Raw genomic sequence first — 21,543 nt, 5'->3', positions numbered from 1 at the left:
GACTAATATAGTTATTTTCAAGTTTTGTAGTGTCTATTGATTAAAACAAGCCAGAGGCTTAGAAAAAGAGCAACTCTACCTAGAAATAAGAACCAAAGAGAAATTTCTCCCATGGGCCTTCATACAGACAACACTATTAGATGTGGTAAATGACATCCTCAATAATATCCTTACAATAAATAAAATTAGTTGTGTATGCCTGTTTGTTTTTCATAACCTCTGTTAGTTTAAGTTAAAGACATTGTAACTAGTTATATTTAGTTAACATAATGTAATTAAGGTAATTCTATCAGGGTCTAAAAACCACAGAATCTGCAAATCTAGATTTCTGTTGCTCTGGATCAGTCCAGGGAAATGCTTCTGTTTCTCCAGAGTAATGACTTCCTGTGGAGCCCCGGGGAGGATCTCAATGACCCCTGGAGTCCTTTCTGAGGCTTGCAAGAATCAGGGACAAGTGAGAAGAGATCTGTGTCTCTGTGTCTCCCAAGTCCCATTTCAGCTAGAGTCTCTGCTTGGCAGAAGGAAAGAAAGAAAGAAAGAGAGAGAGAGAGAGAGAGAGAGAGAGAGAGAGAGAGAAGGAAGGAAGGAAGGAAGGAAGGAAGGAAGGAAAGAAAGAAAGAAAGAAAGAAAGAAAGAAAGAAAGAAAGAAAGAAGGAAGGAAGGAAGGAAGGAAGGAAGGAAGGAAGGAAGGAAGGAAGGAAAGAAAGAAAGAGAGAAAGAAAGAAAAAGAAAAGAAAAACGATTTTTACTAAAGAGTTTTTAAACAAATGAACAAAATCTTTTCAGGAACCAGTGACCTGGAGAAAGGTATGGACTACCCATTTTTCAGACCTGTCCCTTCAAAAAATATTGCTTTTTTCCAAGATTTTGTAAGTGTAGAGGGACAAAGGATTTGAGATCACACATCCTGAAAATACCCAGAGGACACTTAGCCTATGTCTGATCAAGAGAAGATCCATGGGACTCAACAGTTGAGTTTCATTGGAAAATCTGGGAAGAATAAACAGCATGTACTTCACTCAATTCTTGCATTTTTTCTTTTCAAAGAAGGCTGCCCACAGGAAGTGCTTTGCTCCTCAGTGCCTTAAATCTCATTCTGGTTGTCCTTTCCTGACTCCATTGTGGGGAACACTGCTTATACCTAGGAGGTAAATCTACTTCTAGGGCTCAGCAAGCGGGCTTGGCTGTCTCAAACTAAACTACTTCTTTCAATATAGCCTCATTCGTAATAAGGAACTGACAGTTAAAACCCTGCTCTAACATAATAAGTGGGGACCAAACAATTCACAGACTATGTAGTCAGCGAATTATGAGATTAATGGAACAGCCAGGTGAGCCTGAGCTAGCTGGCCAGCAATTCTGCTGTTCTAACGTGTAGTCTAAATCTACTCTGGTACTGCCCCTTCCAGGATGACTGGGGCAAGATTTTGTGACTGGCTGGGGAGTTCCAAGGTCGTGGCAGCAACTCCAGACTCTCCCAGACAATCAACACCTGTTTTCTCATCCTCACTCTGGGAAACTGGGCCAGGAGAATACCGGCCATACAGAGACTCACTCTTCTCCTCCCTATTTTTCAAGATGGCATTGCCAGAAGTTTCCTCATCTGGCCTGGCCCTTCCACCCCTCTGCATTCTCTTTCCCCCTGCAACACGAGAAAGGAGGCTGGACACAGAACCGCCCCCACCTCTAATCCTGCACTATCACAGGGCTCGTTATTATGGGATTTTTACAAGAGTTCTTAGTTCTTAACTCCTTTACTTTCTCAGTTTGGTTCGGAACTGAGGCAGTGAAAAACTAGGCCCCTGTAAAGACTACAAGAAAATGTTGATTTTCAGTTGTGACTGAAGCCAAGCAGGTTAACTTCATTGAAACGTTGGAGACTTGAGCAGTTAAAGCTCAGAATTACTTTAAAAAGGACTTCCTCTCAGGATAATTAATCCTGGAATGAAATGCAAGTCTTACTTTTCAGATGGAAGCCCTTGCTGGGACAAGGACACACACTTGAGAAATCACCAATAACAATTCTGCTGTACAATGACGGGTTGAGTTTCCCAAACTAAGAGCTTGGAATTTCCCACATTAAGCAGCACAAGTGACAAAAGGAATATCCCTGACTCTTGACCTTGGTGTTAGAGCACAGATAAAAGTAACAAAACGTCTACTGAAAACGGAGATGGATCCCTAGGAAAGGTGAGCACCCAACCTCTTAGGCCGGAGGATAGCAAAGAGCTGGAGGGGGGAGAGCAGAAATTTATTTCTGGTAGACAGAATATAAGTGGAAAAAAAGCTTGGCCTCAGGATCCACTTACTTTTTCCTCGAAGCTACAATATCAACGATAAGGAAACCACTCCTTCAGCTGACCAAGGAACAAGATGCACAACTCCAATGCCAACTTGAAGGCCGGGCTTCAGCCTCCTCCTTCTGAAATGCATGCCTGCATTCTTGGCCCTGGGAAATGCACAGAGCAAAGGGGAACTAGCCATTGGGGACATGTCAGGGTCAAATGGCCTCACTAATGTCCAATGATGGCTCTAAGGAACTGCTGGAAGTCACTGCCTTAAGTGACATAGCTCTTAAAAGGTCATGGATAGAGCCCAAATCTCGGAACTTCCTTAAACAATCCCGTTATAAACCATCAATCCAAGAACTCGTCGAAACCCTTTTGGATCTGTTCATTTTTCCAGCTTGTACCTGACAGATTTTCTTTGCTGCCTCCTGTTAAGAGTTAATTTTTTTTTTTCCCTTTAACTAGTCCAATGATCATGTCTCTGAAAAGAGATTTCAACTTCAAAAACTTAACTGTATTCACACAGCATTTACACATCTTTGTAGGTTGATTTCTTTTTTCTGTTTAAATAACTAGTGCCATTTCCCTGTGGATTCAATGGTCAAAACTCAAAGAATCTGACCTTAAAATGAAGATAAATTTTTCTTTCTGAAAAGAAAAGCATTTCTCTCTTTAGATACTCAAAATGCCTTTTTTAGGAAAGCATAGCACACAATTCCTTCTCATCACAGAACTGAATGAGACAGTATATTTCACAAGGTTATCTGAATTTATACTACTTATGTAAGCTTAAGGTCAACATATTTCATAAGATGCCAAAAAAGTACTAACCAAAAGAAAAAAATTAATAAACTTGACTACTTCAACATTAAGAACTTCTGAGACATCATTAAGAGGATGAAAAGGCAGCCATGGAGGAGAAAAAAATTTTGATTTGCAATATTTAGCTAATTTGTAATATTCTCTACATCTAAAATATAGGAAGATATTATTTAATGCATAAGGAAAAGAGAACTCCAAAAAATGGACATAAACAGGCTCCTCACATAAGAAATCTAAGTAGATTTTTAAAATATACAAAAAGGTCCTAGTCATCCTAAAACAATGATGAGACATGGCTCAGTACCCAGCGGATGGCTACATTAAAAACACCTAACAACGACGAAGATGCTAAGTTTGATGAGGATGTGGAAGAAGGGGAATACAAGCGCTGTTGGTGGGAAAGAAGCTGTTTGGCATCACGTAGGGATACTGAAAGGCGGCAGAGCCCATAAACCAGCAGTGCAACTCCCTGACTGTCTGCTCTAGAGACACACACATGAAAATGTGCACCAGACTCACAGACATAGAAACCAAACCCATGGTTACCAAAGGGGAGACAGAAGGACACATTAAGAGTACGGGCTTAACAGATAAAAATAGCAATACACGAAATAAACAACAAGGATTTATTATAGAGCAAAGGAATTATATTCAATATCTTGTAATAACATATAGTGGAATATAATCTGAAATCTATATATATGAATCACTTTGCTATATACCTGAAACTAATACGATATTGTAAATCAATGATATTGGATAAAAAAAGGTGCACCATGTGCATTTGTGGAAATAGTCATAGCAGCGTTATGTAAATAGCCTACAGGGGGAGAAGACTTTACCAATCGTCTTTGAGAAAAAAAATGCATGAGAGGAGACATTATTGGAAAGAAACACTTCAGGGCTTCTGTAATACGAGCAATGCTCTATACAGCACGTTTTTGGTTTCTGGGCCATGCCCACAGCATGTGGAAGTTCTGGGGTCAGGGACTGAACCTGAGCCACGACCGTAGCTAGACCCTTAATCCACTGAGTCATCAGGGATCCAGCAATGCTACATTTAGAACCGATGGCAGTTGCACACGTGTTCTCTCCGTAAGAATTAAGCCGTACATTCATCTTCACAGATCTTTCCTACAAGTGTTACATGTCCCACAGAAAAAAAACAGGCTTAAAAATGACTTTTAATTCCTCATGGAAAGGAAAAATTTTATTTCTCACTTAAATGAAGTATGATATTTGAAAACAGTTTTTCCTAGGTTCTTTGTAGGGTTTTTTTTCCCCTACATTCCACAATTATTTGGCTCTGACACACATACCTCCCAGCCAGACATTCACCAGCCATGCTGCAATGGTCCTGGAGCTCCCGCTTCTCCACATCATCTCCATCAGGTCTCTGTAGCCAGAACTGCTCTTGCACGGTGTTGCTGAAAGGAACCAGAGACACCTAGTCCCCTCTCCTTACACTTGGGAAACTGAGGGCTGCTGGAGATTGCATCGCTGTGCCTGCAAGCTGTCCTGTTTCCTTCGAGGAATCCTTATCTTTCCTCACCCCAATGACAAGATGATCTCTGTGACATGCTTTGGTCAAGGAAATGGGAGTAGAGGAGACATATGTCTCCATAAACAGGGATTTTAAGAGTCATTGCAGGATCTACCATTCTCCCTCATCTCTCTGCTATGGCACAAGCAATGTCCCAGACCATCCACCAAGGTCCCAGCTCAGGGCACAGCTGGCCCATGAAGGACACCGTCTTACTCAGCTTGGGCTGCTACAAGGACACCAGAGACTATGTGACTCAAACAACAAGCGGTCACTTCTCACAGTCTAGACGCTGGGAAGTCCAAGATCAAGGTGCTGGAATACGTGGTGTCTGGTAAGAGCTCGCTTCCTGGCGTGAATGGCTGTCTTCTGGCTATGTCCTCACATGAGGTGGTGAGGGGAGAGAAAGAGGGAGGGAGAGAAAGAGAGAGGGAAAGAGCGAACCACAGTCTTTTCATCCCCTTATAAGGTCACTAATTCCATCAGGGGGGTGGAAATCTCATGGGTCTCTCACGGCTTCATCTAAACTTAATTACCTCCCAAAGGCCCCCCTCTAAATACCATCCCTTTGGAAATTAGGACTTCAACGTATGGATTTGCTGGGGGTGGGGGAGCACAAATATTCAGTCCATAGCAGACGTAACATAGATAACAATTCATTTTTCGTTGCTGAAATTTTAGAGATATTTGTTACCAAGACGGAACCCAAACTATTCTGACTGATGCAGAGTCCTGGCAGGGAGTCCTGAAACCCAAGCACCGCATGAAAATATCTCAGCGATTGTGCAGATCCTTGTGCAATATGCTTTTCAAAAGCCGCAGTGCCTCCCTCCATTTTATGTAGAAATGCATGTGTGCCCGCGCACAGAGGCATGACGAACCACTGCTGATAAACAGACACACTTCTGAGTTAAGCGTTTCTGGATAAAAGAGAAAAATAAAATCCAGAGGGTGAAAAACTTATATAAAAGGACAGCTGTGGATTTGATCTTGCTTAAAAACGACTGTGCTTCGAAAAGCCCTTCACAGCTGCTCTGCAACCAAGCTGAGAAATTCAGGTTAAATTGCATTTCTTGCTTCCACACCTGCAAATGGTCTGTGGCTGCTGAAGTCAGAGCCTGTCTTTCCGTCTGAGTCTATCACTCGAAACAGCTCCTTGGCACAACTGACACACCTTGAACACCTGATGTTCACCACCGCCACCACCACCCCAGGAAAAGGCTGTGAGAGAGATTTCCATCAGTGGTACTCAGAGGCAAGCTTAAGGGAGAAGGAAAGAAATGCTCATGGGCTTCATGTTGAACTTGCTCGAACTCCGAGAGACAGCTGGCAAAAACTTGATCAAATCAAATCTTCAGAGACTGGGACTCGGCCGCATCAGGGCAGGACGCAAAAGCTTTTGTTTCAGCTGAATCCAGGCCTTATCACCTCATTCTGTCACTCACACTTTCTCGGTCCACCCACAAATCCTCCAGGATTTATTGCAGATGTAGCAAGCTTGCTGGAAATAATGGTACAAGCAAAGAGGCTAGTCGTCCCTCGACTCCAAGCTCTGGGTAATACCAATGGGAAATTATGTGCACAAAAGGTGCGCTGGGGTGACAAATGAAGAGAGAGCTGGCCCACTGAAGATGCTGGGACCTCGACAAAGCTAACACACTAATACCAAGCCACTAGCTTTATCTGATTACATTCGGGGGCTGAGGGCTTCCCACACACCCCCTTTCGGCCCTCCCCCACCCACCCACACTTTCGCGAGAAAGACACAGGTTGCTGGCTTTGGTGTGCGGTGTACCATGAAATGGTGATCTGGGGAATGACGACATTTATATAAACCGCAAAGTGTTTTTATGCACACACACACACAAACCAGATCTGCAATAAATTTGTTTTTACATTGTTAACTAAAGAAAAATTAAACCAAAGAAAATATTAAATTATGACAACGGGAATTCAGACTGATTTTTTTTTTCCCCTGAAAGAGTCATTTTGGGGCCTTCTCTTAGACACCATTTTTTGGGACTCTGGTCAGATTCGATTTAGGAAAACATTCAGAACATTAGCAATTTCATTCTAGACACGTATGTTTGCAAGAGAAAATAACGTTTTTATTTTCCCACTTTAATCTTTGAGAAGGCCCATTTGGGGGGTAACTTCTTGCATTCATTTCTGAATTTTTACTCGATTTGCTCCCACTCTAAGCAGGTGGCAATGCTGGATTCTGTGTGATGTCAAATAGGCTTAGCGATCCTCATTAGAAAAAAAAAGCCTTCAGCTCTCAAAATGAGGAAGAATTACTCTCGTGGACAGTTTCTCCCTTTTTCTAATCTCCACATTTTCATAAAACAAAGCAAAATTCTTTATATCTAAGTTGCAATTGACTGTGAATGCTTCCAACTGATTTAGCCAAGATGGATTGTTTCTTTCCATTTCCTTTCCATCTCCTCTGGTTTGGGGAAAAGCATAGTGAAATGGACAAAGGATGAAATTTGAGAATCCTTAATACAATGACCTGATGGGGTTCCAGGGTGAGAAGTTACCAGCAGAAAGTGAAATGTTGATTTTAAAAATGACCTTTTTCTTCAGAATGCCCTCAATACATCTGTATTTTATGGAATGATGTAGCTTCAACAATCTGTAACAGGATATATTTAAATACGCAGGCTCTTTACCTCACTCAGAAATACAAAAATTCCTCAAAATCCAATAGTTTCTCAATTCATTCATCCCATTTGGTGGAATGATACCCATTTTATTTCCATTTATCCATTATATGTGGTAAGTTTAACATGGTCTAGGAGACAGGCTGGAGAACAGACTGCAGCTTCAACCTTTGAAATAGATATAATTTATGAGAAAGCTGTATATGTGAGCACCTCTCCTGAAAAGTTCCTATCTCTGGTCTCCATTTGTTAGCTTATGTCACACAATTCTCAGGATGTAAGATTAATTAAAGATGATTTGCAAGCCAATAAAATTCTACCAGGGTCATCCATTCTTAAAATGTCCCGAATCTGCATCATACTGACGCAGCAGTCAGTTCTGAGTCACAGAACTGGGACCATTTTTCAAAGGCAAGGTCTCAGAGGGCAATCTTTGGAGAAACTCTCATGCCTAAAACGACCTCCCAGCAGACTCCAGGGGCTCAAGCTTTCTTTCGTCCGGCTCATTACTTTGTGTCACTCTTCCTTGTCCTGCAATGCTGGTCAACCCTGCAGGTCAGGCTTCAACTTTCAATTCAGTCACTATTCTTATAAATGTGGGGGAGCACTGACTGAAACTGCCCACCCTGGCCAGGTGTGATACCTTCTTGTATGCGCTGTCTCCCAACAGGAGGCCCTGATAAAGAATGGTGCTGTCGGAAAAACTAGCTGGGAGGACTTGGGAGGGGCCAAAAGGAGGCAGGAGAGGACGCTCCTCCCAGAATCCTCAGCTCTGGAATCCATCTTGGCGGAGAGATGCACATGTTTCCATGTGTGGACCCGGGGCCAGGCCAGCACGGGCCGAGCAAGACAACCTGGCCAGAGACAACCTGGAAACTAACCCCATTCCCATAAAACCAGAGGCTGAAAGCCACTGGAGGAGCAGGTCTCCGGGCTCCCTCGCCCTGCTGATCTCCATCTGGGTCCCCCTTCCAGTAAAGTCTTTTGCCAGCACGAGTATCCCCTTGGACAGTTCACTTCCAAGCATTAGATAAGAGTCCATATTCGGGCCCTAAGCCTTCCTGCAACAGAAGAAGTGTTTTTTGTCTTTTTGATTTTCAATTTTTATGCTAATTTCTTTCCTAATGAGATTAAAGTTCGCTTTGATCAAAGAACAGCATACACACTTTACGGAGATAAATAGATCAAGTGTGTTAAGAAACCCAGGATCTACTCTTCAAAGGCAACCCCTTCCTGGCCTCTCAGCTGTTCCTTCCATAGTTCTAAATAAGATGCCTCTGTGGCTATGCCAATTTTGACATTTTCTATTGTCTTCCTAATTCAAAAGGTGATAATCTATCACTTTTATATTCCTTCTGCCTATCTTTCCTCTCTGATTATTCCAAATTATAGTATTATCATAATGTTTGGTGAAATCAATACCATTCATATTCCTTGCCTGGGTAAATATCTCTGCTGAGTCAAGTTGTGAACCATAATTCTATTTTTCCTTCTGCCCAACATCTACTGGGTCAACCACCTCATTTTCCACTTGTTAAACTTTCAGTGTTTGTGACAGTTCCAGACTCACCAACTAAACTCTGAGTCCCTTCTCTGTGTTCTTTTCCACAGAGTCAGACACTTAGGTAACTCCGCCCCTTCCACTTCTTACCTGGAATCGGCTTCCTCTTTTAATCTGAAGAGCCATCATCCTGAGATTTCCAGGTGCTCTGCCTGAGCAATAAATCCCTTTGCCTCTTTTATCTGCTCTATCCCATTTCCTGAATCCCATGCTTCCTGCATCACTGTTTATGTACTCATCCAGGTGTAACTCATCCTCTATTCCTAAAGAACGATGCACAAAAAGCTGTGTGTGTGTGTACATTCATATACACATATAAGCGTTTATAATCAAAATAACCTACGGTATTTTTTCATAATATGATTAAAGTTAAATAACAGTGAAAAGGCGACATGCTCTTTGTGCATTTTAACCAAATCTCAAGATATGTCCCAATTTAAAATGGTTGAAAAGAAAAGGGAGTTGGCCACCCTCAAGGCACTATTGCTCATTACCTGAAATACCCTTAAGCTTCCCAATGGCAAGTACTGTGCTGAGTGCTTTACATAAGAGATTTCATTTTACCCTCTGAATAATAGTACAACGCTCTTCTCCTTCACATTTAACAGAAAAGGAAACTGATGCCCAGAGAATTACTTGCCTAAGCTCCAGTACGTGATACGGCCAGGATTGGAACCCAGGCGGCCTAAGACTGGGGCCCACTGCAAACCATGTTTGCGAGGTGGATCACGAGGCAGAGGAGTAAGAGGTCGCGCTCCCCTTCTCCCACAAACACGTCAAAGAACACATCTACATGCAAAACAACTCGCCAGGAACATCTACTGAATGCCAGCAGGAGAACTTAGACCTCCAAAAAGGGCAAGAAACTCGAGACATAACTGGGGAGAACAAAAGAAAAAGAGAGACAGAAAGGAATCAGGATGGGAGTAGCATTCCTGGGAGGGAGCTGTGAAGGCGAAAAGGAACCCACACCCTGGTAAGACATCTAAGGACCAGGAGATCAGCCAAGACAGAGGGACCTCAAAGTCTCCGAGAAAAGCACAGCAGCTGGACCGAGGAGGGCAGAGCAGAGTGAGAGCCTTTGCACAGATCATTTGCAGCACCGGCCAGGACACCACGGCCTGGGCCGCTCGGGCGGGGGCTGGGTGCTGAGACTCAGGCTCCGGAGGTCAGTCCCGGGGAGAGGACAGGGGCTGGCTGTGTGGGGGCGGCGGTGCCATGGGCAAGGGAGTGGTGTGCTACGGGCTGGGGAGTGGAATGCCCGGCAGAGGGAACAGGGAGAAGGCCCGGGACAGCAGGAGAGGCACGGCGCCACTGCTGGGGAGAGAAGCCACTTGCTGGGCTCTGGGAGAATGGGTGTTCTTGGGCAGGCTGCAGGTGCCAGGCACCTCTTGTGTGGGGTAAGGGCAGTGGGGGGCAAAGTGTGATGTGGTGCCGCTTGCGTGATCTACAGGTGGCAGGGACAGACCGTGGCGGTCTCGTCGGAGGCCAGAGGGAGGCGTGGCCTGCCACCACTGGGGGCTTGTGAGTTGGGCTCCACCTGCAGCCCCAGTCACCTCAGGGGTCGGCAAAAAAAAAAAAAAAGCCACTGCAACCAAGCACCACATGTTATTGCTTCCACTCCCCTGGGAACACACTCGCCCTGCAGCTGCCACTGCCAGATGCTCTGGACAGCACCCAGACGCTTGATTACTGACCCTTTCCAAGACCCTACGACTAGGAGCAGTTGCTGCAGCACCTCCTGTGTGGGCTAAGCGGATGGGCTGCTTCCTGCGTGGTCTACCAGAGGCAGGGGGAGTCACCGCAGTGATCTAGGACTCCAGAGGTGGGCATGGCCCACTGCCACCGGGGATCCCTGAATAAGAACCACTTGTGCCCCAACCACCTCAGAGGGCACCACAGACGAGGACATCATGACGGAACACCACCTGTTATTGCTCTCGCCCCCCTGGGAGCACACCTGCCCAGTTGCTGCCACTGCCAAATGCTCTGGGCAGTGCCCAGACGCTTGATCACTGTCCCTTCCCAGGAGCACACAACTAGGAGCAGCTGGTGCAGCACTTCCTGTGGGGGCTAAGGGGGAGGAGGTGCTTCTGAAATCGTCTACAGATAGCGGGGGCAAACCACCACTGTGATCTCAGAGCTGGGCGTGGCCTTCCACCACTAGGGGTCTGTGAACAGGCACCACACACAGCCCCAGTCAACTCAAGGGCACCACAGGGGAGGGCACTGTGACCGAACACCACCTGTTGTTGCTCTCACACTGGCCCTGTGGCTGCCCCTACTGAATGCTCCAGACAGTGCCCACATGCTTGATTTCTGTCATGTTCCCAGGATCTTGCAAGTAGGAGCAGCCTGTGCAGCATGTCTTGTGTGGGCTAGGTGAGATTGGGGGCTTCCTGCATGGTCTGCAGGTGGCGGGGGGAAACCACTGCAGTTATCACTGCCTCCAGAGGTGGGCGTGGCTCGCTACCACTAGGGGTCCCTGAACAGGCACCATTTACAGCTCCAATCACCTCAGAGGAAGGCACTGCAATTGAACACTACCTATTGTTGCTCTCGCTCCCCTGGGAACTCACGTACCAGCTGCTGCCACTGCCAAATGCTCTGGACACCTTGTATATATGCCTAGGCTCATTATCACTTCCCAGGGCCCAGCAACTAGTAGTATCCTGTGCCACCTTCCTGCAGGTTCTTGCTGATATTAAGAGCCCAGCATCCAGGCACTGACTACTGGTCCTACCAATTGGCTCTTTCTCCCTGGAAACACACTCAGCACCCTGGGGATAACAGCCTGCTCACACTGAAGAAAGAGACAGCAAGTATTCAAACTCCCATGCCAAAAATAAATAGTAACACCCTACAAAATACAAAGGGGCGCTCTTGCACAGAAGTAGCTCTCCAAGACTATAGTTTGGCTTCCCTAAACTAAAAGAAAAAGAAAAACATAAGCAAGCTGAAGAAGCTCAGGAACCATTCCCAGTTAAAGGTACAGGAGAATACATCTGAAGCAGCAAACAAAAAAAAAAATACCCCTGCAGTCTGACAGACACTGAGTTCAAAATGGAGATAGTGAAAATACTCAAGGAATTAAGGCTGAATATCAAGAAATTAAGAGAGAATATGAACAGTAATGCAGATTCCTTTAGAAAGGAATTGGAAAATATAAGGAGAAACATAGAAAAATTAGAAAATTCATTTACAGAGATGCAAACTGAGCTACAGGCACTAAATAACAGAATGGGTAATTAGTGGAACGAATTAGTGACTTGGAAGGTAGAATAATGGAAATCACCCAACCAGGACAGCAGACAGAAAACCAAATGAAGAAACATGAAAGCAATAAAAGAGATCTATGTTATAATATAAAGCAGGCCAATCTATGCATAATAAGAATTCCATAAGGAAAAGAAAAAGACAAGGGGATTTAAAATATATTTGAAGAAATTATGTCCGAAAACCTTCCAAATCTAAAGGAAATGGATATGAAGATACAGGAAGCACACAGGACCCCAAACAAGTTGAACCCAAACAGGCCCACACCAAGACAAATTATAATCAAAATGACAAAAGTTAAAGATAAGGAGAGGATTCTAAAGGCAGCAAGAGAAAAGCAAAGTGTTAATTATAAGGGACCCCCAAAAAGCTGTCAGATGATTTCTCTACAGAAACACTATAGGCCAGGAGGGAGTGGCAAGATATATTTAAAGTTCTGAAAGGAAAAAATTTGCAACCTAGAATACTCTTCCCAGCAAGAATATCATTTAAAATACAAGGGTAAATAAAGAATTTCTCCAACAAACAAAAGCTAAAGGAGTACAACAATTTTAAACCCATTCTAAAAGAAATAGTGAAAGGGCTTCTCTAAATAAAAAAAGAAGTAAGAAGAAATAGGATGGAGGAAATTACAACTGGAAAGCAATCACTTAAATAAGCCAGCATACAGATCGAAAAGAAAGCAGGAAAAAAAAAAATACTGTAAAAGTGACGATAAACACAAGGAACAGCAAAAGGATACACATGAAGATGTAAAAAAAAAAAAAAAAAAAGACTTCAAAATTATACAATGTGGGGAAGAGAAGTAAGAAAATATAGATGCTTTTTTTAAATTTTAATAATGTGTTTGAGCCTATATGACTATCAGGCTAAAGTAAGCAGAAACAGGAAGGGGTTAACATACTTCAAAAACAGGGCAACCGCAAATCAAAACCAGATATTACACTCACAAAAACTACAAAGAAAAGTACTCAAGCATAAAATAAATAGAAATCATCCAACCAAAAAAAGAAAGGAAGAAAGGAGAAACATAGAATCAACTTGAAAACAGGTTTAAAATGGCAATAAATACATATCTATCAGTAATTACCTTACATGTCAATGGACTGAATGCTCCAATCAGAAGACAAAGAGTCGCAGATTGGATGAAAAACCAAAAACCTACAATCTGCTATCTACAAGAGACTCACCTTAGGGCAAAAGATGCAGATAGAGTGAAAGTGAGGGGATGGGAAAAGATATTTCATGCCAATGGACAAGACAGGAAAGCAAGAGTTGCAATACTCATATCAGACAAAATAGATTTTAAAATGAAGGCCATAAGGAACAACAAAGAAGGACACTACAGATAAAAGAATCCATTCAAGAAGAGGATATTGCCATCATCAATATATATGCTCCTAATACAGGAGCACCCAGATAACTCCAACAAATACTAACAGATGTAAAAGGAGAAATTGATGGGAATATAATCATAGAAGGAGACTCCTCTGGACAGAAAATCAATAAGGCAACAGAGATCCTAAAGGACACAACAGAAAAGTTAGACTTAATCAACATTTTCAGGACATTATATCCAAAAAAAAAAAAAATCAGAATACACATTCTTCTCAAGGGCGTATGGAACATTCTAAAGAATTGCTCACATCCTGGGGCACAAAACTAACCTCAACAAATTTAAGAGTACAGAAATTATTTAAAGTATCTTCACTGACCATAATGGCATGAAAGAAGAAATCAACCACAGGAAAAGTAATGAGAAAAAACTAACTACATGGAGACTAAACAACTTGCTACTAAAAAACCAATGTCTCAATGAGGAAATCAAGAACAAAATCAAAACACACCTCAAGACAAATGATAATGAAGACACAAACCACTCAAAATCTATGGGATGCCACAAAAGCAGTGCTCAGAGGGAAATTCACAGCAATACAGGCTTCCTCCAAAGAGAAGAAAAATCTCAAATACACAATTTAACCCACGAACTAAATGAATTAGAAAAAGAAGAACAAACAAAACCTAAAGTCAGCAGAAGGAAGGAAATCTTAAAGAACAGAGAGGACATCAATAAAATAGAGATGAAAAAAACAATAGAAAAAAACAATAAAACCAAGAGCTGCTTCTTTGAACAGGTAAACAAAATTGACAAACCTCTGGCCAGACTTACCAAGAAGAGGAGAGAAAAAACCCAAATAAACAAAATAAGAAATGAAAAAAGAAGCCCAATATCTTTGATGAATACAGACGCAGAAATTCTCAACAACATTTTTGCCAACTGAATCCAACAACATATCAAAAAGATCATACACGACAACCAGGTGGGATTCATCCCAGGTGCACAAGGATGGTTCAACATATGCAAATCAATCAATATCATACACCACATTCACAAAAGAAAAGTCAAAAACCACACGGTCATCTCAATAGATGCAGAAAAAGAATCTGATAAAGTACAACATCCATTCATGACAAAAACTCTTACCAAAGTGGGTACAGAGAGAACGTACTTTAACATAATGAAAGCCATTTATGACAAACCCACAGCAAATACAATACTCCATGGAGAAAAACTGAAAACCTTCCCACAAAAATCTGGAACAAGACAAGGATGCCCACTCTCACCACTCTCATTCAACATAGTACTGGAAGTCCAAGCCACAGCAATCAGACAAACAAAAGAAATACAAGGCATCCAAAGGGGAAGAGAAGAGGGAAACCTGTCACTGTATGCAGATGACATGATACCATAGATAGAAAACCCTAAGACTCCACCCAAAAACTACTTGAACTGATCAACACATTCAGCAAAGCAGCAGCATATAAGACTAACATTCAGAAATCAGTCACATTTCTGTATACTAACAAGGACATACGAGAAAAGGAATACAAAAGTATAATACCTTTTAAAATTGCACCCCCAAAAAATCAAATACCTGGGAATACACCTGACCAAGGAGGTAATGGACTTACATGCCTGGAACTATAAAACGTTAATCAAGGAAGTTAAAGAAGATGTAAAGACATGGAAAGACAGTCCATGCCCCTGGGTTGCAAAAAGTAACATTGGAAAAAGGGCCATACGACCCAAAGCAATCTACAGATTTAACACAATCCCTATCCAATTACCCAGGACATTTGTCACAGAACTAGAACACACCATCCAAAAATTTAGATGGAACCACAAAAGACCCAGAATTGCCAAAGCAATCCTGAGGAACAGAAACCAAGCAGGAGGCAAAACTCTCCCAGATGTCATGCAATATTACAAAGCCACAGTCATCAAGACACTGTGCTACTGGTACCAAAACAGACATACAGGCCAATGCAACAGAAGAGAGACCCAGAAATAAATCCAGACACCTATGGCCAATCAATCGTAGAGAAAGGAGGCAAGAACATAGAATGGGAAAAAGACAATCTTTTCAGCAAGCATTGCTCGAAACCTGGACAGCTGCTGGCAGAGCAGTGAAACTAGAACACACCCTCACACCATGCACCAAAATAAACTCAAAATGGCTGAAAGACTTAAATGTAAGACAAGACACCTTCAAACTCCTGGAAGAGAACACAGGCAAAACAGTCTCTGACATCCACCTTACAAATGTTTTCTCAGGTCAGTCTCCCAAAGCAACAGAAATCAAAGCAAAACAAAACCAGTGGGACCTAATCAAATGGACAAGCTTTTGTACAACACAGGAAACCAAAAAGAAAGCAAAAAGAGAACTTACAGAAAAGGAGAAAATACTTTCAAATGATGCAACGGACAAGGGCTTCATCTCCAAAATATACAAACAACTTACACAACTCAACAGCAAAAAAGCCAACAACCCAAAAGAAAAGTGGGCAAAGCACCTGAACAGACATTTCTCCGAGGAAGATGTACAGACGGCCAACAAGCACATGAACAAATGCTCAACATCCCTGATTATGAGAGAAATGCAAATCAAAACTACCATGAGATACCATCTCACACCAGTCGGAATGGCCATCATTAATACGTCCACAAATAACAAATGCTGGAGGGGGTGTGGAGAAAAGGGAACCCTCCTGCACTGTTGGTGGGAATGTAAGCTGGTACAGCCACTATGGAGAGCAGTATGGAGGTACCTTAGAAATCTGTACTTAGGACTACCATATGATCCAGCAATCCCATTCTTGGGCATATATCCTGATGAAACTCTACTTAAAAAAGACACATGCACCCACATGTTCATTGCAGGACTATTCACAATAGCCAAGACATGGAAACAACCCAAATGTCCATCGACAGATGATTGGATTAGGAAGATGCAGTATATATAGACAATGGAATCCTACTCAGCCATAAAAAAGAACAAAAAATGCCATTTGCAGCAGCATGACTGCAGCTAGAGACTCTCATCCTGAGTGAAATAAGTCAGAAAGAGAAAGACAAATACCATATGACATCACTTATATCTGGAACTAATATATGGCACTAATGAACCTTTCCAGAGAAAAGAAAATCATGGACTTGGGAGAATAGACTTGTGGTTGCCAAGGGGGAGGGGGCAGGAGTGGGATGGATTGGGAGCTTGGAGTTAATAGATGCACACTATTGCCCTTGGAATGGATTAGCAATGAGATCCTGCTGTGTAGCATTGGGAACTATGTCTAGTTACTTATGATGGAGCATGATAATGTGAGAAAAAAGAGTGTATACATGTATGTGTAACTGGGTCACCTTGTTGTACAGTAGAAAAGTGACAGAACACTGTAAACCAGCTATAATGGAAAAAAAATCATTATTTAAAAAAAGGACTATGTTTTCCTACAATTATACAGAAGTTTGAAAAGCAATGTATTTACTGAACAGAGGTTCAGCAACTTGCCCCAAATTGACTCCTGAAGAGACTGAACTGATTTGTGAACATGAATTTGTATGTCCAAAGGGAAGTCTAGATATCTAAAGCATACATGTGCTAACATAGCAAAGCAGACTTCATCATCAGCAGCAAAACGGAAGTCATCCTTGGAAGCTGGTCAGCACTTTTTCATCTTCCCTCAATGTTTGTGTGGCTGCATCATTTTCATAGATTTCTTTAGAAGCCTTAACACTCTGATGTACAAAGTGAAAATCAAGTTGGAAAAAAATCAGTTGGAATCTATGGAGCTGGGAAAATTTCATCAGAAAGTTTCAGATTGCTGCAGTTCTACATTGGTTCATTTTTTTGACAATCAGTTACAGGTTCCACAGCTTTCCTATCCCCATAAGGTGCACCAAAGGACAGAGTTCTCTCCTAAGGGATTGAGTCCGGAATGGCCAGCAGGGCTCTGGACTGATACTGGACCACAAAATGTCACATGTCTCATTTTTCATAGGTCGCTTTGCAAAACATGAGCCAAGAAAAAGTAGAGTAGCTTATTTCTTAGTCCTGTCCCCTTTGCTATGATCAGGTGAAAGGACGATGATCATGATAACAATGACAACAATTAACACTCAGTAAGTATTTCCTTAACAGGGCTTGACACTGGCCTCAACACTTTAATATCTTGTTTAATTCCCAGGTGGCTTGAGTCACACAACTGATAAATCATACTACTTGAACTTGGACCCACATGGTTTGTCCGAGGAGACCGTACACTGAACAAGTGCACCTGAGCTGCCATGGCTGGATGCCTAGGCTTTAGAATATTGGTTCTCCCTGATGTCACAGAACACAAATGGAAAAATCAAACTGTACAGCCTATTGGTACAAATCTGTGATCTCATTCTCCCTCTTTTTTTTTTGTCTTGGGAATGATTTAGGGGCTACTGAAGATGTTTCGTGAAGGTTTGTTGAGAGATTCCTAATTTTGATGGGCAGTACCATGACATATAACAAGGATCTAATGATTCATTTTTTTTCAAAAAACTAATAAAGCCATTTCTACAGACTGTGTTCCCCTTCACTGTAGCACTAACAGCTCAGATCCTCCCATGCAAAGGTTTAGCTTATCCAGCAAGAGGTGTGCTATAGTTTATAAAGTAGGCCGGCAAAGCTGTTACTAAAAAATACATCCAGAATAATGGATGGCTCATGTAAATGCATCAAAATCAAGCCCAAAGAAGATCAGGCCCTCCTCAGACAGGACCTCTTAAAATGGAACGTCTTCACTACCATTACTTGTGGGATGGAAACAAGCATCATTCTAAAGGGCCATTACCGAAGCTCGAAGACACTTGCTCCCACTGACTTTCCCAAAATGCTTATCTATTCTCTCTGGTGCATCTCTGTAAGACTGGCCACTGGGGAGAAGTTCATGTTCACGCCATGCCCCCCCCCACCCTCACCTCTCTACTAAGCTCTCCCAGGGCAAACCTCACTGAAAGTGTCAAAAAAGGCTCCCTTCTCTGTTGGGAGCTTCCTCAGGGTCCCCAAGAATGAACCTACTATTCAAAGTTCTTCTCAACCAAGAATCATCTCTGTACACCAAAGTCAATAGTCTGCAGTGGCGGTTCATTTGACTTAGTACAATGACTCTCAATAAGTATTTATCTTATGGAAGAGAAATGACCAATCTTTCTCCAAAACAAAAGGAGAAATTTCAGTGAAGGGAAGAGTGCAAGGGAGGAAATAAACCCTTCTTGGTCCCTATTTTTGCCAAGATATGGCTCTAGATGTTTTATTTTATTAATTCAAATACGTTATTATATTCTAACATCAATGCCAATTTTAATGCTAACAAGTACTGACACTGATCATAAAATGACTACTGCAAATACTAATACAAATACTATTATTATCTATTGATACCGATACAAATGCAAATGCCAATGTTGATACTGATAATAATAAACTATTTCCCCATTTTAATCCACATGGAGGGATCCTCCATAGAATGGAACCCACGGCTTTTTAACCGCTTCCTTACCTATTCCTCTCTGTGGAGAAGGAGTGAGTAACCTAACAGATGAGTAGCAGCCACTGATCAATTAAAAGGCTATAGTCCCTGAAGATTTTGTCTCTTTTCATCTCTGCTGTCCAAGCCCTTCCCACCAGAGGCAGTGCTCCTGGATTAGAGTCTCTAGAACTCAGTGTCCTTATGTCCTGTCTAAAGGCCTGCCCTTGAAGGCTTGTGTTGCAGAGAGCAAGTTGGCCCATTTGACTACCTAGTTAAGTACCTCCTCTAACCAAACTCTATCCACTGCAAAGTTGGATGTTTTCATGTCCACTCTGGAGCAGGTTGAAAATGCCCAAGACCAAGAACATAGGACTCAGTAGTGAAATGGAACTTAGAGTTTTTCAACACGTTGGGTGAGGAAAACAAGACCAAACCCGGGCTGGAACTGTCTACACTGAAAATGTCTAAATTTTCTAAGAAGACAAACCTCTCAGAAAACTCTGAGAGAGGAGGTAATAAAGAGAGTTGTTCCTTGTGTGGATTGAACTGTGTTCCCCACAAATTCCTATGTGGAAGCCCTATCCCCCAGTACCTCAGAATCTAAGTGTCTTTGGAGACAAGCGCTGACAAGAGATAATTAAGTTAAAGGGGTCATCCTCTAGCCCTCTAATCTAAGACGACTGGTGTCCTTACAACAGAGGAAATTTGCACTCAGACTCATATGCAAACAGTGGGCAGACTGAGTGGAAACACAGGGAGAGGACGGGCATCTGTGAGCCAAGGAGAGCGGCCTCGGGAGAAACCAACCCTGCCAATACCTTTGTCTTGAACTGCTCGCCTCCAGAACTGTGAGGGAATAAATTTCTGGGTTTTAATTAAACCACCTAGTTGGTAGGACTGTGATGGCAGCCCTAGCAGACTAATATACCAGACTAATATACCACCCACCAAAGTGATGAAAAAGGTGGTGAATTAATCTCTTGTGAAGAGAGTTCTCCCAATTGCATTTACATTCACAGATGATGGGTTCTGAGTGACAAGGATGGACTCACTGTCATCCTGGCAAAGACATCAAGACATAATTTTTCTCTGTTTCCCCACCTATTTTTACTTTTTTTCCTTTAAAATTTTTTTATTAAAGTATGGTTGATGTACAATGTTGTGCCAATTTCTGCGGCATAACAATGTGACCTGGTCAGACACATACAGACATTCTCTTTCTTACTTTATTTTTGATCATGTTTCCCCTCCTTCTCTCCGCTCTGAGCCCTTGTTATGGTATATAATGGTACACGGCATCATGAATATGTGAGTCTTAAAAAGTGATTCTTCCTGAGGTAACAGCTGATCTTGCATTTATACTAAAACAAACAAACAAAATCCCCACCCCTTGTTATTTCAAATTTCCCTTGGACTTGAACTTAGTCTCACATGGAACCAACAAAACCTCCTTAATGGCTCCTCTGCCTGCAACACTCTTCTCCAGAACCCAGTGTCTCTGGTTAAAAGTCACTTCCTCAAAGGTACCGCCTCCCGCTCCAAGGTGAGATTAGGCACCTCTGCTGGATATTCTCATCTCACCTGGCATTTTCCTTCACCAGCTTTATGACAATGGAAATTAAGTAGGTATTACCTGTGATTACTTTTTAAATGTCTGTTTCCCACCCGATGGACTCTAACCTTCATAAGGGGTGTCTGTCTTGTTCAGCTTGGATCCTCAGGACCTAGCCTATTTCCCAGTATGTAGTAGGTCCTCAAGAAATACCTGTTAATTGCATGAATAAACCAATCCTGACAGATTAAAAAAAAATCTATCTCTGATTTTCTTTTAGACTCTGGCTAAAAAACAAATCTGGTAAGAGAAAAACGTTTCTGACTTCTCAAGGAAGAGCTCAGGGGGTGATTTAATTTTGGATAGCCACGTAACACACAGGATACCCGGTTAAATGTGAATCTCATATAAACAATGAAAAACATTTTAGTCTAAGTATGTTCAAGATATTGCATAATTATTACTTATGGTTAATCTGAATTTCACATGTAACTGGCATCCTGTGTTTTTATTTGCTAAATCCAGCAACTGTACCTTCAGAGCATCTCATCAGCAGAAAATAAGAAAGGAGGCCCAACCAGAGAAGTGAAAAATATGAAGTCCTTGGGAGTAGGAACACAGAGACTCCCCTCAGTTATCTGCCCTACCCATTCCCTCTCTCTCTCTCTCTCTCACACACACACACACACACACACAAAGTGTGGTGCCCAGCAAAGTGCCTGCCACAAGAGCACCAATAATCAGTCATTGATTTGAATGAAAGATTTAAAATTCCACTAAATGTCTCCATTCACAAAGGACCGTGAGAGGTGACATGATACTGAAAAATATATAAAGGAGTAAGTCAATAATTCCATGCTCTGAAAGAAGGTAAGGCCCATCTATCTCCTGCCTCATTCCCTGCGAGTGTGGGGACATCAGGGTGCTCCTGAGACCTTACAGTGGCAGCAGCATACCTGGGGCCATCACCAGACCACCCCAGGTTCCCAGTG

Source organism: Sus scrofa, chromosome 5, assembly GCF_000003025.6.
Source record: "Sus scrofa isolate TJ Tabasco breed Duroc chromosome 5, Sscrofa11.1, whole genome shotgun sequence".
Taxonomy (NCBI): domain Eukaryota; kingdom Metazoa; phylum Chordata; class Mammalia; order Artiodactyla; family Suidae; genus Sus; species Sus scrofa.
This window is presented reverse-complemented; position numbering follows the sequence as displayed.